This window comes from Phocoena sinus, chromosome 20 (assembly GCF_008692025.1).
Source record: "Phocoena sinus isolate mPhoSin1 chromosome 20, mPhoSin1.pri, whole genome shotgun sequence".
NCBI classification, from domain to species: domain Eukaryota; kingdom Metazoa; phylum Chordata; class Mammalia; order Artiodactyla; family Phocoenidae; genus Phocoena; species Phocoena sinus.
In genome coordinates this window covers 43446184-43463910 of record NC_045782.1, presented here as the reverse complement: position 1 = coordinate 43463910, position 17727 = coordinate 43446184, and positions in this window count along the sequence as shown.

The window sequence follows — 17727 nt, the reverse complement described above, 5'->3', positions numbered from 1 at the left end:
CTTACTTTAAAAAAAAAAAAAAGGTAAGTTGCCTACATGAAGGTGGATATTGTCATATTATCAGGTGCCTACCTTCTATTGGGCACCAGCTAGGCACTTTATATACATGATCCTTAATCCTTACAATAATGCAAGAGGTAATAAGAAATTGCTCAGATAGGTTCAATAACTATTCAAGGTCACACAGCCAGTAGAATGGAGGAGCTGGAACAGTCTTAATCCTGCCTCTCATCTCATCCATTTCTTGTTTTCCTGTCCTTCTTGCCTAAAGTTAGTCTAAGGCTACCAGCCAACAATCCCTCAAAATGCTTTTGTCCTTCGCTCATTACTAAATAAAATGACCTCAGTCATTATAGGATCAGCACATTTGTTCATATTCTTCAAAAGTTCAAAGTACCCCGCAGGAAAGAGGGAATAAGTGGGGTCCTGGGGCTGAGACATGAAGGGGAATAAGAGCTGGATAGGGCTCAGGCGTTTCATGTGCTCTGACATGTAGTTCTCACAAAACCCATTTTAATTTCCATTTTGGTGATGAGAAGACTGAGTCCTAGACTATGTAAAAGACCTAAGAGCCATGGTGCATAGTCAATGGGTTCACTATGTGAAACAAAATGTGTCTAATGCCAAAGCCGCAGCCCTCCATCTCTGCTTTCCTTCCTATAAGGAAGCAACCTCAGAGGTTCCCTCCATTGCCACAGACCCCAGGGGGGAATCTCTGCTCTACACTTGCTATGTCATTGCTGGTTCTATGCATACAGAAATGCCGGTTGGCTATTGAATGGATTTTCATCAGTCCCACCCTTACCTTGTCAACATTTCTCCTAATCGGCTATAGTGCTTGTTTTTAACAAGACAGATGGTTCTTCTGATTCTCTAATGCAGGGTTTCTCAAGCTCGGCATACTGGCACTGTGGGCAGGATACTTCTTTGGTGTTGGGGGCTGTCCTTTGCCTAAACATCGTAGGATGGTTAGCAACATCTCTGGTCTCTGCCCCCTGGTTATCAATAACATCCCCCTCCCCCACCACTATGACAACCCAAAATGTCTGCAGACCTTGCCAAATGTCACCTGGGGGGGCAAAATCATCCCTGGTTGAAAACCACAGCTGTAACTCAAGGGGGCTACATGGTCTCCTTGCCTCTCTACCAAAAACCCAACAAACCAATTCACTCCTCCCAGGAATGTCAGCCAAGGAGAGGTGGTCCAGTGACACCTGTGGGTGGAGCCTGGCTTTTCTGGTTTGGGGGAGGGAATGCAGCACACAGACTGCTGGCCCTGCACTTACTTGATGCCCCCGCAAGACGTGAAAAATGTAGAGCTTTCAACGTGCAGATGGCTCGCGCTGCTTAATTTCCAGCCGAAAGCATGCTAACATTTTCCTCCCTCTCTCTGCCTGCAAGCCCGCCAGGAGCAGTGAAGGCATTAACAGGGAGCGGTTGCCCTTTCCCGCATCCTTATCGCACACTATTTTATTCTAAAGAGACAAAGTAAAAAGAATGTAACATATGATTCTGACTACACTTTTTTTTTTTTTAACTGTCTGCTTTTCCTAGTGACTAGAGCATAGGAGCTGGTTGCTAAGCAACTGGGAAACTGCAGGCTCCTGTACTGGCCATGCTGGTTTCGGAAATGAGCCATAAAAGGAATTCCCCAGTGAGAAGGGATCCCATACCATTGCCTGGTTGCCATGGACACCATATATAAGTGATGGATCCTGGGTTATAGGCCCTGCTTAAGAAAAAATGTTACCCCTGTTTAAGGCTTGAATGGTATAAGAAAGGGATGGAAGCTGTCTTCCTCCACATTATCCACGTGGGCACTTCCCAGCCTCTTCCCCACGTGCTCCCCCTAAAGAGAGGTCTGAATCTAAGTGGCTGAGACATTCCATCCAATTTCAGCTCTGCTCTTATTTAATGTGTTCCAGTCTTTGCTAGCATTGGAAGGGAGTCTGCAATCTGGAGAACAAATTTTTAAGCAAGAAAAGATGCCCCGGGTGGCAGACAGGCTGTCTATCATCCACCCCTGTTTGGGGGCCACACAGCGCCCATATCAAGCACAAGGGCAACTCTCTCTGTTCACAGGTTCTATTGGAATTTCGCAAAATGAGATTAGTGGGGGAAAAAGACAATAGCTGTGACTCCAAAATGAAATTGGCATGTCATGCAGAGCAAGGCACACAATGGGCCACTGCAATTCTGTCAGAAATTAGAAACAGACTTCAGATAATAGGAGTGAAAAACGTGAGGCAAATTTAAAGACGTGGAGCTTAACATACAAAGATGTGCGGGTTTAAACGGGCTTCATACACTAAACAGTAGAAGAGATGGGCCTTGTTGTAACCTCACAGGCTACGTCTTCACGGACAGAAGACTTGAGACACTAGACTCTAAGCCCAAAGCCTCCCAGATGAGGAGACTGAAGCCCAAACAGTAGCAGCGATTTGCTCAAGGTCGTAGAAGACACACATTTCTGAGTGGGGGTCTGTAAAGGACAACTCTGCATTTTTAATATTGCTGCATAAAAAATTACCCCCCAAACTTAGCAGCTGAAAACAACACAAACATTTCACTACTATATATAAAATAACCAATAAGGACCTACTCTATAGCACAGGGAACTACACTCAATATTTTGTAATAACCTGTAAGGGAAAAGAATCTGAAAAAAATATATATGTATAACTGAATCACTTTGTTGTAAATCAACTGTACTCCAATTGAAAAAAAAAAAGTTATCTTACAGTTTCTGTGGTTCAGGAATCCAGGAGCATCTTAGCTGGGTGCCTCACACTTGGGGTCTCTCGCCGGCTACAGTCAAGATATCGGAGGGGCTGCAGTTGTTTCCAGGCTCCACGGGGGGAGGATTACTCACGTGGTGGTTAGCAGACCTCAGGTACTTGCTGGCTGTTGGCTGGAGATTTCAGTTCCTTGTTACATGGGCCTCTCGGTAGGTCAGTTTACAACATGGCAGCCAGCTTCCTTATAGTCAAAGAGCACCTAAGGTGGAAGCCACAGCTTTTCTTAACCTAAGCTTAGAAGTGATGTCCCATCATTTTGGTCATATTTTATTCATTAGAATTGACTTACAAGGTCCATCCTGTACCAAAAGGGAAGGGATTCCACGAGGGCATGGAGACCAGTAGGTGGGGACCATTGGCCATTGCAGAGGCCGCTAACCACAATAACCAAGTATGCTTCCAGGATCCAAGGGGGCCTAGGAAGGGGCAGCTTAAGGGAGGTGATAGATAAATACGAGGAAAAGAAATATATAGTAGCAGAGAAGAGAAAGAGAACCTGGTAGAATGGGAACAGAGAAATGGTGGAGGAAGGGAATCAGGGAGTTGGAATGAGGGACATAAGCTGTAAGAAAAGAGGAAATAGTTCCTAGGTTTTGGCACCAAAAACAAACAAGAAGTGAAAATAGGATGGAGGATGAATTGGGAGTGGCAACAGGGGAAGAGAGCTGGGAAGCAAGGAGCAAAGAGCTCAAGCAGACAGTGTAAGAGCCCTGAGGGCACAGGGGCTCGTTCCTCAGATCCCCACAGAGCCTTGCACTGTCTTCAGCAGGTATTCAAAAAACTTTGTGGCACCAAACATTCACTTCTCCTGAATCCAGTGAGAAATTCTGCTGCTTTCTTAACTAACTTCATGCAAAGTGAGAAAAGACTGGCTCTCTCTCAGCCCGGCTCTTGACTCCCTGTTTGACTCTGGGTCAGTGACTTAACCGTTCTGGAATGTAGGATCCTTATCAGCAAAATAGACAGGTTGGCTGGATGATCTTTAAAGTTTTTTCTAGCTCTGAAACCTCACAAATTACATATCAGGGCCTAGAATTAGGAGTCAGAGTAGAAAAAGTCCATGGATCTGATACAGATACAGGCTGCCACTTAGGTCTGACACAAAACTGAGCTGAATTCCATTTTACCAAGATGGTGGTCCATCAATGTGCCTCTCAAGGGAAGTTCAGCTCCACTCTTTTGTGACATCTGGGTGCAATAGAGACTCCATGAGCTTAATTCTCCTTAGCACCAAGATCCCCATCTGATGCTATGTTAGGAACTTAGACTCATCAACCCTCAAAGCAGTAGGAAACCAACCAGGGCATGATTGGTTCAGCTGCCAGAGTGCCATTAGGAATAAAGACAGTAGCAGGAGTCACCAGGAACACGAGGGTCCAGGGCCTCCAAGATATGGGAGTTAGGATGCCTGGATTTAATCACTCTTTTCAGTTGTCAGTGTTTGGAGCTGGTACCTATGAATAAAGGACAGCATCCCATACCTCTGTTTGACCCCTGCCCTCTTGGGCAAGTTACAAGTGGTCTGCCTGCCACACCATGGTCCATGAGGTAACCAAGGATCTACAGGCACTTTGAAAAAGCATCTAAGATTAGCCTTTGCTAATCATGGAAATCCACTGATGGTGGAATAAAAACAATCTTGAGAATAAAGGCTGTATATATTTGCTTCTATATCCTCCATCCACTGAAAATGATGGATGGGAGCATTTTGAAAAGGCTTGATATTAATCTATTGGTTGTAGCCACTGGTTCCATTTCCTAGTATTTCTGTATAAAGAAAATATTTTGAAGGAAATACTTCACTTTCCTAAAAATAAGTCTCTCAGAACCTCTTTTGATTTGCAGAAAATGCATCTAGAAGACACTTACCAATAAAGAAGAGTTGTTGCAGTGACACTCGGGAGCAATGGAGAAGCCACCTCCTCACACGTATTCCGAGAATCTAAGTGTAGCAGATGTGCTGGTGTCCTGCCCACAGCCATTTACGTTTCAGCCACTTACATTTGGCTTGGCTTCCAACTGCCAGCATTTACCATCCAAGAGCTTTCTTGGATTTCGATAGCCCCTCCCCAGGCAGAAGGTAGAGCGCTAGGATATTATTACCCACCCGCTCCCCAGAAGCAGCCCTCCAACAGTGACTGAGGCAGCCAGTATATAAACACCCCAGGTTCTTCGCCCTCAGGTGCCACAAATCTGAGGTGTGTCTTTCCACTGTTTCCTAGAGACCCCCCGCAGGACTGAGCATCCCTTACCTAAGTAGTAACCTGCTCCATGACATACCTTGTGTTGACTTTCCTTCCCTTCCCACTATCAGTTCCCTCTCCTACTGGTGTTCCCTGGCATGAACTCCCTAATACACCATTTGCACTTAAACCCTTATCTCAAGGTCTGCTTCTAGGTGAACCCAAATTTCTGCTAGGGCAATAGGAAGGAACAGGAAAAAAAAAAAAAAGACTTATTTAAAAGAAGGATTTCTGTAAGCGCTGTGCTCCCCTGGTGCATTTAAGAGTTTGTTTACCGCTCATTACCTTCCTTTACAGAAACGCTATGGGACAGATTAGGTAAGAAGTGCTACCAGCGAAAGACCGGCCAGAAATGAAGATGAAGCATCTCTGAAATGGTCATGGAGGTTGCTAGGAGTATTGACTCGATTTACAAAACTTCTGTTTACTCACGACTTTCCCGGTAGGAGAAAGGCAGGATGCCTGTAGTGATAGCCAACTGCAGCATCCCTAGAGACGCATGTCCACGGAGTCATCCGGAAAAACACACTGGGGACAAGGGGCTTTGCAGAGGAGACGGTGCTGGAGCTTGGCGGTACCCACACTGGATTGTCTGGTTTTCCTCCAGCAGCGTTTGGTCCCGAGGCTGCCCCGCGGCAGAGGAGTGGGGGCAGGGAGAGCCGAGACACCAAAGCTTGAAGGGCAGCTGAATAGGAAGCAGCTTACAGCATGTGGGCTCAATTTTCCTCAAAAAGCTCATAATATAACTGTCAAAAATGGCACTATGAACCCCAATTGTAAGGTAATTATGTTCAGTCCCAAATTCAACACAATAAACGTTATTTGCTCGCAAGCCCTAGCAACCATCTCATAAGGGGGAGAAAAATACTGTACAAAAAACAAAATGCAAACTCGCAAGGCAGTAATAAAACAGGCACACAACTATTCATTTCAAGTCTATTTTGGAAAGCCTTTGATAATACCAGTAATTCCCCATAAAGCTCATATTCTCCTGCCACAGTTCCCTGCTGGAGATAGAAAAAGGTTTTGCTGTTCTACAGTCATTCCATTTCTTAAAAAAAAGTTAAATCCCTAACCACCTATATCCAGCTAAGCCTACCACCTAGGCAGGGCTCAGGGGCAGTATCCATGTGACTACTTCTTGTTTTGCACAACAAAATTCATTCAGTGGTCTTAACAAGGTGCTTAAATGGAGTCCAAGAGCCTTGTCCACAAGGTACTGAAACGTTCTCCAAAAGGTAGAAAATTCAACCAACCGTCTGCCCATTTCTAAATATTCTGATGCTTCTGAGCACGCAGGCCAGGTGGTCTGCCTTTTACATCCTGGCTGACACGAGGGAGGCTGAGCAACTCCTCTGGGCACCACTGGCAGGTGTACCTACAACAGAGGAAGGAGGGGGTAGGGGCTTGAGATACACCTTTGGTTGTAAGAACAGAAACCTACTTAGACAAGTAAGAGGGCGATGGTTATATCCTCTCATGGACCCTGAGGAAAAGCTGAGCAATCGGGCCTCGGGGAGAGCGGGAACCAGCAGCAATTTTGGTGGGGGAGTGAAGTGGCAGGGAAAGGACAGGCAGGGCTGTGTGCAGGGACAGAGGCCCCTAGAAGGGACTGGGCATGTGGGTAATTAGTCCCTTTAATACAGGAAGACAGAAAGGAAAAGAAAGAACAGAAGGTGGGGGATGAAGTAAAATAATAGGAACCAAAGTGAAAAGAAAGATAAGCATTAACTGAGGAGTGAAAAAAAGTCATCAACAAATGTTTCAGCCAGCAGTCAGCAGCTCCCTGGTGCTAAAGGTCAGCCCGTCCCCTTCAATCAATCAACTAAAGCTTAGACTCTGCCTACTGTCCGAGCCCCTTCGTGGATATGCATGTACCCACAGCTTAAGAGTCCCCTAATTTTGTTGTTTGGAGAGACACTTCTTTGGGAAACAACCCCAGTGTTCTTATTTGCCGCAAGTAATAATAAACCCTTCATTCTCCCAGGGCGGGGGTGGGGGGATCAGCTGTCCCTAATGTAGAACCAGCCTGTGTAGTACTGCAAATACAAAGCCCTTCTAATTTACCCACGTTGGTCATTCTGATTTACATGATTTATATTCTGATTTTACGGACTAATTGTAAAGAGAGAAAGTTGTATTCTTTGAAAGGATGTGTATGACCTTGAGGAAGTCCATGTACTTTTCACACTTCAGTTTTAAAAACTTGGCTTATACATACAATAAGCATAATCCATAATTGTATTGGGGGCACACTGATGTTTCTTGCTACAACTGATGTGAACATCAGTTTACTTCACTAGGTTTATCTTTACATATACGGCATCAATTCTTTGTCCCAAGGTGTATGCCCTAAACTTTAATAAATCGTTGTTTCAATTCCACTTCAACTTTATCAGAAACATTTCCTGAACACCTATGATGTTAAAAGCACTGTTTTAAGCACTTACGTTGTTACAGACTCGAATAAAACATAGCCCTATCTTTATGGATCTTGTCATTTGAAAGTGGAGGAAGTGAGTAGAAGGGGAATTAGGCACAATCCCCTATAGACATAAATCCCCTAATTTATGTCTATAAATTAGACCTATACACAAGAGACTATAAGACAAGACTATGTCTATACTACTCTACCCAGCAAGGCTCACGTTCAGATTCAGCAGAGAAATCAAAAGCTTTACAGACAAGCAAAAGCTAAAAGAATTCAGCACCACCAAACCAGCCTTAAAACAAATGCTAAAGGAACTTCTCAGGGTTGGGGGGCAGTGGAGGGGAGGCCACAACTAGAAACCACAAAATCACAAATGGGAAAGCTCACCAGTAAAGGCAAACAGAGTAATAGTACGAAATCACCCCCACACAAATATGATATCAAAACCAGCAACTGTGAGGAGAGTACAAATGCAGGAAATGGGAATTGCATTTGAAATTAAGAAACCAGCAACTTAAAACAACATTGTATATATACAGACTGCTGTATCAAAAACCTCATGGGAAATGCAAACCAGAAAACTACAATAGGTACACAAACAAAACAGAGAAAGCAACCCAAACACAACACTAAAGATGGTCATCAATCCACAAGAGAACAAAAGAGGAAGGGAAGAAAAAAGAGCTACAAAAACCTAAAGCAATTAAGAAAATGTCAATAGGAACATATATATTGATAATTACCTAAATGTAAATAGATTAAATGCACCAACCAAAAGACATAGACTGGCTGAATAGATACAAAAACAAGACCCGTATATATGCTGTCTACTAGAGACTCACTTCAGACCTAGGGACACATACAGACTGCAAGTGGAAAAAGATATTACATGCAAATGGAAATCAAAAGAAAGCTGGAGTAGCAATACTTATATCAGAAAAAATAGACTTTAAAATAAAGACTGTTCAAGAGACATGGAAGGACACTGCATAATGATCAAGGGATCAACCCAAGAAGATATAACAATTGTAGATATACATGCACCCAACATAGGAACACCTCAATATATAAGCCAAATGCTAACAGCCACAAAAGGGGAAATAGTAACAATAATAGTGAGGGGCTTTAACACCCCAATTACACCAATGAACAGATCATCCAGACAGAAAACTATTAAGGAAACACAACACTTAAATGACACATGAGGGCTTCCCTGGTGGCGCAGTGGTTGAGAGTCCGCCTGCCGATGCAAGGGACACGGGTTCGTGCCCCAGTCCAGGAAGATCCCACATGCCGCAGAGCGGCTGGGCCCGTGAGCCATGGCCGCTGGGCCTGCGCGTCCGGAGCCTGTGCTCCGCAACGGGAGAGGCCACAACAGTGAGAGGCCCGCGTACCGCAAAAAAAAAAAAAAAAGACACATAAGACCAGATAGACTTAACTGATATTTATAGGACACTCCATCTGAAAGCAGCAGAATACACTCTCTTCTCAAGTGCACATGGAACATTCTACAGGACAGATCACATCTTGGGCCACAAATCAAGCCTCGGTAAATTTTAAAAATTAAAATCATATCAAGCATCTTTCTGTTCTGACCACAATGCTATGAGATTAGAAATAAATTATAGGAAAACTGTAAAAAACACAAAACATGGAGGCTAAACAATGTTACTAAACAACCAATGGATCACTGAAGAAATCAAAGAGAAAAAAAAATACCTAGAGACAGGGGCTTCTCTGTTGGCGCAGTGGTTGGGAGTCCGCCTGCCGATGCAGGGGACACGGGTTCGGGCCCTGGTCTGGGAGGATCCCACATGCCGCGGAGCAGCTGGGCCCATGGGCCGTGGCCACTGAGCCTGGGCGTCCGCAGCCTTTGCTCTGCAGCAGGAGAGGCCGCAGCGGTGGGGGGCCTGCGTATCGCAAAAAAAACCCCAAAACAAACAAAAAAATACCTAGAGACAAATGACAATAAAAACACGATGATCCAAAACCTATGAGATGCAGCAAAAACAGTTCTAAGAGGGAAGTATATAGCAATACAGTCTTACCTCAGGAAACAAGAAAAATCTCAAACAACCTAACTTTACACCTAAAGCAACTAGAGAAAGAAGAATAAACAAAACCCAAAGTTAGTAGAAGGAAAGAAATCATGAAGATCAGAGCAGAAATAAATGAAATAGAGACAAAGAAAACAATAGCAAAAATCAATGAAACTAAAAGCTGGTTCTTTGAAAAGATAAAGAAAATTGATAAACCTTCAGCCAGACTCATCAAGAAAAAGAGGGCGAGGGTGATGGCTCAAATCAATAAAATTAGAAATGAAGGGGCTTCCCTGGTGGTGTAGAGCTTAAAAATCCACCTGCCCATGCAGGGAACAGGAGTTCAATCCTTGGTCCGGGAAGATCCCGCATGCCGTGGAGCAACTAAGCCCATGAGCCACAACTACTGAGCCTGTGTGCTGCAACTACTGAAGCCTGCGTGCCTAGGGCCTGTGCTCTACAACAAGAGAATCCACCACAAGGAGAAGCCCACGCACTACAACGAAGAGTAGCCCCCACTTGCTGCAACTAGTAAAAGCCCGCGCGCAACAATGAAGACCCAATGCAGCCAAAAAAAGAAGAGAAAAACACATTTACAAATGAAAAAGAAGTTACAATGGACACCACAGAAATACAAAGGATCATAAGAGACTAGATAACCTAGAAGAAATGAACAAATTCTTAGAAAGGTACAACATTCCAAGACTGAGCCAGGAATAGAAAATAGAAACAGACCAATCACAAGTACTGAAATTGAAACTGTTATTAAAAAACTTCCAACAAACAAAAGTCCAGTACCAGATGACTTCACAGGTGAATTCTATCAAACATTTAGAGAAGAGTTAACACCTATCCTTCTGAAACTCTTCCCAAAAAATTGCAGAGGAAGAAACACTCCCAAGTTCATTTTATGAGGCCACTATCACCCTGATACCAAAACCAGACAAAGATACCACAAAAAAAATAAAATTACAGGCCAATATCACGGATGAACACAGACACAAAGATCCTCAACAAAATACTAGCAAACTGAATCCAACAACACATTAAAAGGAGCATACACCGTGATCAAGTGGGATTTATCCCAGGGATGCAAGGATTCTTCATTATTTGCAAATCAATTAATGTGATACAACACATTAACAAACTGAAGAATAAAAACCATATGATCATCTCAATAGATGCAGAAAAAATCTTTTGACAAAGTTCAACACCCATTTATGATAAAAACTATCCAGAAAATGGGCATAGAGGGAACCTACCTCAACATCATAAAGGCCATATACGACAAACCCACAGCAAACATCATTCTCAATGGTGAAAAACTGAAAGCATTTCCTCTAAGATCAGAGACAAGACAAGGATGTCCACTCTCGCCACTTTTATTCAACATAATTTTGGAAGTCCTAGCCACAGATATCAGAGAAGAAAAAGAAATAAAAGGAATCCAAATTGGAAAAGAAGAAGTAAAACTGTCACTGTTTGCAGATGACATGTTCCTATACATAGATAATCCTAAAGATGCCATCAGAAAACTACTAGAGCTTATCAATGAATTTGGTAAAGTTGCAGGATACAAAATGAATACACAGAAATCTCTTGCATTCCTATACACTAACAATGAAAGATCAAAAGGAGAAATTAAGGAAATAATCCCATTTACCACTGCATCAAAAAGAATAAAATACCTAGGAATAAACCTACCTAAGGAGGCAAAAGACCTGTACTCAGAAAACTATAAGATACTGATGAAAGAAATCAAAGATGACACAAACAGATGGAGAGATATACCAGTTCTTGGATTGGAAGAACCAATATTATCAAAATGACTATACTACCCAAAGCAATCTACAGATTCAATGCAATCCCTATCAAATTACCAACAGCATTATTCTCAGAATTAGAGCAAAAATTTTTACAATTTGTACGGAAACACAAAAGACCCAAGTAGCCAAAGCAATCATGAGAAAGAAAAACATACGTGAAGGAATCGGGCGCCCTGACTTCAGACCATACTACAAAGCTACAGTCTTCAAAACAGTATGGTACTGGCACAAAAAAAGAAATATAGATCAATGGAATGGGATAGAATGTCCAGAGATAAACCCATGCACCTGTGGTCACCTAGTCTATGACAAAGGAGGCAAGAATATACAATGGAGAAAAGACAGTCTCTTCAATAAGTGGTGCTGGGAAAACTGGACAGCTACATGTAAAATAATGAAATTAGAACACTCCCTAACACCGTACACAAAAATAAACTCAAAATGGATTAAAGACTTAAATGTAAGGTTGGGTACTATAAAACTCTTAGAGGAAAACATAGGCAGAACACTCTCTGACATAAATCGCAGCAAGATCTTTTTTCATGTGGGATCCTCGCGGACCGGGGCATGAACCCATGTCCCCTGCATCAGCAGGCAGACTCTCAACCACTGCGCCATCAGGGAAGCCCAGCAAGATCTTTTTTGATCCACCTCCTAGAGTAATGAAAATAAAAACAAAAATAAATGGGACCTAATTAAACTCAAAAGCTCTTGCACAGCAAAGGAAACCATAAACAAAACAAAAAGACAACCCACAGAATGGGAGAAAATATTTGCAAATGAAGCAACCAACAAGGAATTAATCTCCAAGATATACAAACAGCTCATGCAGCTCAATATCAAAAAAACAAACAACCCAGTCGAAAAAATGTGCAGAAGATCTAAACAGACATTTCTCCAAAAAAGACATACAGATGGCCAAAAAGCACATGAAAAGATGTTCAACATTACTAATTATTAGAGAACTGCAAATCAAACTACAACGAGGTATCACCTCACACCAGTCAGAATGGCCATCATCAAAAAAATCTACAAACAATAAACACTGGGGAGGGTGTGGAGAAAAGGGAACCCTTCTACACTGTTGGTGGGAATGTACTTGGTACAGCCACTATGGGAACAGTATGGAGCTTCCTTAAAAAACTAAAAATAGAGCTACCATATGATCTAGCAATTCCACTCCTGGGCATATATCCAGTGAAAACCATAATTCAAAAAGATACATGCTCCCCAGTGTTCATTGCAGCTCTTTTTACAATAGCCAGGACATGGAAGCAACCTAAATGTCCATCGAGAGAGGAATGGATAAAGCAGATGTGGTACAGGACTTCCGTGGTGGTGCAGTGGTTAAGAATCCACCTGCCAATGCAGGGGACACGGGTTCAAGCCCTGGTCCGGGAAGATCCCACATGCCGCAGAGCAACTAAGCCCATGTGCCACACCTACTGAGCCTGTGTTCTAGAGCCCATGAGCCACAACTACTGAAGCCCACGCACCTAGAACCTGTGCTCCACAGCAAGAGAAGCCGCTGCAATAAGAAGCCCGCGCACCACAACAAAGAGTAGCCCCCATTCCCTGCAACTAGAGAAAAAGCCCGTGTACTGCAATGAAGACCCAACGCAGCTAAAAATAAATTAATTTTAATTAAATAAAAAAGATGTGGTACATATATACAATGGAGTATTACTCAGCCATAAAATAGAACAAAATAATGCTGTTTGCAGCAACATGGATGGACCTAGAGATTGTCATACTGACTGAAGTAAGTCAGACAGAGAAAGATATCATATGATATCACTTATGTGGCATCTACAAAAATGGTACAAATGAACTTATATACAAAACAGAAATAAAGTCACAGATGTAGAAAACAATCTTATGATTACCAGGGTGGAAAGGGGAGGAGGGAGGGATAAATTGGGAGATTGGGATTGACATATATACACTATTATATATAAAATAGATAACTAATAAGGACCTACTGTATAGCATAGGGAACTCTACTCAATACTCAGTAATGACCTATATGGGAAAAGAATCTAAAAAAGAAGGGATATATGTATATGTGTAACTGATTCACTTTGCTGTACAGCAGAAACTAACACAACATTGTGAGTCAACTATACTCTAATTAAAAAAAAAAAGAGTAGACAAGACTATTACCTGCTTCAACCCACATTCTTTAAACCTCTTCCAGCTCTCTGATCAGAGCCTTTGTCGGCCCCTCATCTGTTATACCTCCCAATCTTTCTATCTACATCTTACCCATCCTTTCCTGCTACTCATTCCATAACCATACCCTCTTGTGAGATCCTCCCGTAGCATGTGATCTCTTTGGAACCTCTGCAGCCTTTGTGTATTCCAGTGTGATGGAAGTTATCACTGGAGGTTAAGTGGTGCCTTTAAGATACGCTGAGTCAACGGACTCTGTGAACATGCCCCAGAGAGACCCTGAACACTGGAAATCTGCCTGAGCTGCTGGGTGCCCACACCACTTTTGCTACTCAGACACTTACTCTGCTCTCATTTCTGGTTTCATTTGGGACTTCACATTTCTGATTCGTCCCATAAGAGTTCTCCATGCTTTGATCAGGCTGGAGAGAAAGTGTGTATGGGCACACACAAGTGTACCAAAGGGGAAACGATAACTGATGGGTTTGCCTTCATTTCTTCTCTTGCCTTCTTGTCCTCAGCTGCCTCTTAAAAATTCAGGTGCGGGACTGCAGGTGTTGAGGGGCTCACACACCTCCATCAGCCCTGCCCCTGGAGAGAGGCTTGGCCAAGGACAGGATGAGCCTGGTGCCTGTGGAGATACTCTGTGGTTGGCCTGACAGGAGGGTGAATCATGCTGGAAACCCTGTCCTTGGAGATTTGGGTCCTGTAGCTCCTGCCTTTGTTCCCTCTGCCCTGATTCTGATGGTGATAGGGATCGAATGTATTGCTGGCATCAGTGCTTGCCGATTACTCAAGGATCCTCACAGGACACCTCTGACCCGCAGCCCAAGTTCCATGGGGGTAGTAATAAACTCTTACTGCTTTGGAAGTGCAGCCCTCAGCTCAGACCCTGACCAAAAGCAGGTGATTCTTATCAGAGGCTGAAGGACAGGTTTTACCAGAGTTCCCATGCCCAAACTTGAAAAGCAAGTTCAGCTGCCCCTTACTCCACTCACTCGGGGTTCCATCCTATTCTTGAGAAAGGGTCAAATGCTCTACCTCTTTAATGACTCTTGAGATCACCGTGTGGCCTGGTGACCACTGGCTGCTGGTCACTGAGGCTGACCAACTATGCTGGTTTGCCGGGGACTTGGGATGTTCAGTGCTAAAACCAGGAAAGTCCCAAGCAGCCAGGGACAAGTTGATCAGTTTCTCAGAACTCTTGCTGTATTCAGAACCCTTGTATGTACAGGATAGTTTGTCCCCCGAGACTTGGATGGGGAAGGAGCAAGGAGGACCAGGACTTTTCATGATCACCATGTACCTGGACTGTATTCTAAGTCTTGTCAAAGTGGGATTTTGATAGTTATTTGTAGGTTGAGGACTGTATGAGTGGTCCAATTGGGCCAGTCTGAACCAGTCTGGAACAACCAAACTTCCCTCCACCATCCACTCCTTCCTACAAGGTCACAAGGGAAGCTATACTCACTGAGGATGAAGTGAGGCAAAGGGACACTTACTCTGGCTGGCACTTTGGCCCCAAACCCTATCGTCAAACTCCAGTGAACTGGCTTGAGTCACTGATAGGGCTTCCTCTGGCTGAATCAGAACGAAAGCACAAGCCCAAACCTCAGGTCAAACCACGCCAACGTGAGGAAGAGCCGTGCCAGCAAAGTCACCTGTGAACAGAGCCAAAGAAGGAGGCAGGGGTACGTGAGATAAAGAGTATTTGCCCCAATGGCCAAAATCGGGCGGGTCTCATGGCCAGGGCCGGGGGCGTACCAGTTGAGCCTGACACCAGGACGACCTCTTCTACCCCTCAACCCCCTGCAAGCACTGCCATCCAAAATCAGATAGCGACTGGGTCTCCAGGCCATGCCTTATTTTTCTGGAATCCTTATAGGCACAGGATCAAAACAGAGACTATGCATGTGCTCTGGGATCTTTAGCTATTTTTAAAGCTCTATCTCTATGTCTGTGGCCCATTAAAATGCTCTGATTTGACCAATTTACTGAGCTTGCCTCCTTTGCAGGGGGAGATGAGTTTTCCTCTGCTTTGGAAACCATTATTGTGTAAGTATTCACAGGACTGGTGGCTAAGAGCCCCGAGCTTTAGTATTTTTAGATATCTGTGATTGGCTTAAGGTGAAACACTGAACTTCTCAGTTTCCTTGCCTATAAAATTGACTGGACTAAATTTTGGGTACTAAGGTTTCTTCTGGCTTTGTGATTCATCTCTCTCTCTCTCTCTCTCTCTCACACACACACACACACACACACACACACACACACACACTTACTGTGCATCATTTCTGGATGTTAACTCCAAAAGCCATGCCAAACTATATTAGAGCATGAGGTAAAAAGGAAAAATCAGTAGTACTTGTCCTCTATTTAAATACTGATATTTTGTTCATGGGTGTTTTTGCATTAATTTGGATTTTAATGCACTATTTAAAATCTTGACTGCTTGGGACTTCAGGCAGTGGTTAAGAATCTGCCTGCCAACACAGGGGACATGGGTTCAATCCCTGGTCCGTGAAGATACCACATGCCGTGGAACTAAGCCCGTGTACCACAATTACTGAAGCCCGCGCTCCCTAGAGCCCGCAGGCCGCAACTACTGAGCCCATGCGCCATAACTACTGAAGCCTGCATGATCTAGGGCCCGTGTGCTGCATCTACTGAGCCCCTGTACTGCAACTACTGGAGCCCACACGCCTAGAGCCCGTGCTCCGTAACAAGAGAAGCCACCGCAATGAGAAGCCCGTGCACCACAACGAAGAGTAGCCCCTGCTCACCGCAACCAGAGAAAGCCCACGCGCAGCGATGAAGACCCAATGCAGCCAAAAATAAAAATAATAAAAAAATTTTTTTTTAATCATGACCATAGAGAAACTAATGGTCATGACAGATCATTTAAAAATAAATAAAATAAAATCTTGGCTGCTGGATTTTTGGTACCCCCTTAACTTGTGTGCCCAAGGCAAGGCCTCACTTGCCTCACCCTAGTTCCAGCCATGTTAGCCCCTCTCTCCCCCTGGGTGATGAGGGAAGAGGGACTGCCACAGACAGGCAGAAAGAAGAGACTAATTCAGCTCGCTCTACGAAGTTACCAGGGCCAGCGGTAAGGGTTATTTTATGATTGGTAACCCACCTATAATTTCCAGTTGTTTATTTTGTTTCCCCCAGACTAATAATTCTTTGAGTATGGGGACCCTCATATCTATTTTTTTAAAATTCCTGCCCCCTGCATACCAAATGCCCAGCACAGAGTTAAGCACTGAATTATTAGAACAAAATGACAAGACACACACTGAATTCTAGACTTCACACCCACCCTTCTCTTGATCTTCCAGAATACGACTGTCATTAAAATTATTTTTAAGTTCAGACAATAAAAACACAAGCAGCTGGAAAACCAGAAACGTAAAACAGTGGCGTTGGTGCAATGTTATCAGATAACGAGAAAGAAATTTGGGTGTTATTCCTCGATTTTTTTCTTGCAGAGTCAAGAGGAGCAGAGGGAGGTAAGACCTAGACAAACAAGCCTCATGGGACTAAGATGATTCCAGAACGTCCTCACTCTGAGGAGGGGCACCATTCTTTGACCTAACAAACCAAAGAATGCCTGTTAACCACTGGCTTGAGGTAGGATCTGCAGGAAAACCTTCTAACCGCACTCACCGGGGCTTGGGATGGAGCGCAAAGGACTTAGTATTGCAATAGGATCTGTGAAAAGTCTGCATTAGAGGACATTTCAAAGGAATTTTATTTCTTTTAATTAGATGCACTAATAAAGACTAATAGCTATAAAAATAGATATGTGCTGAAGTGCTGGCATGCCTTTATCAAAGTCAATAAGAGATGATTGGTGTTTGGGTGCTATTGTGAGGGAAGGCACTGAACTGAATTCTCTACTTATTTGACCGCTAATTGGCTGTGCGCCCCTGAGCAAATCGCTTGCCCTCTCTATACTTCATTTTTCTTTATCTGTAAAAGAAGGTGTTGGACTATTTGGTCCAGCTGCTAAGATCCCCTTCTACCTCTGATATTATATAGGAGGGGCGCTATTCAAGGGCTGAGGGAAAGTTTGTTAAATATTCCCTCCTGTTGTCTTTCTGCCCTGTTGGCCTTTTTTCTTCGGGAGTGTCAAATTCTTAATTAGTAGGTTTCCAACCATGAAGGATACAAAGCTTTACTGTACATCTGGTTTTGGTTTTTTGCTTATTTGTT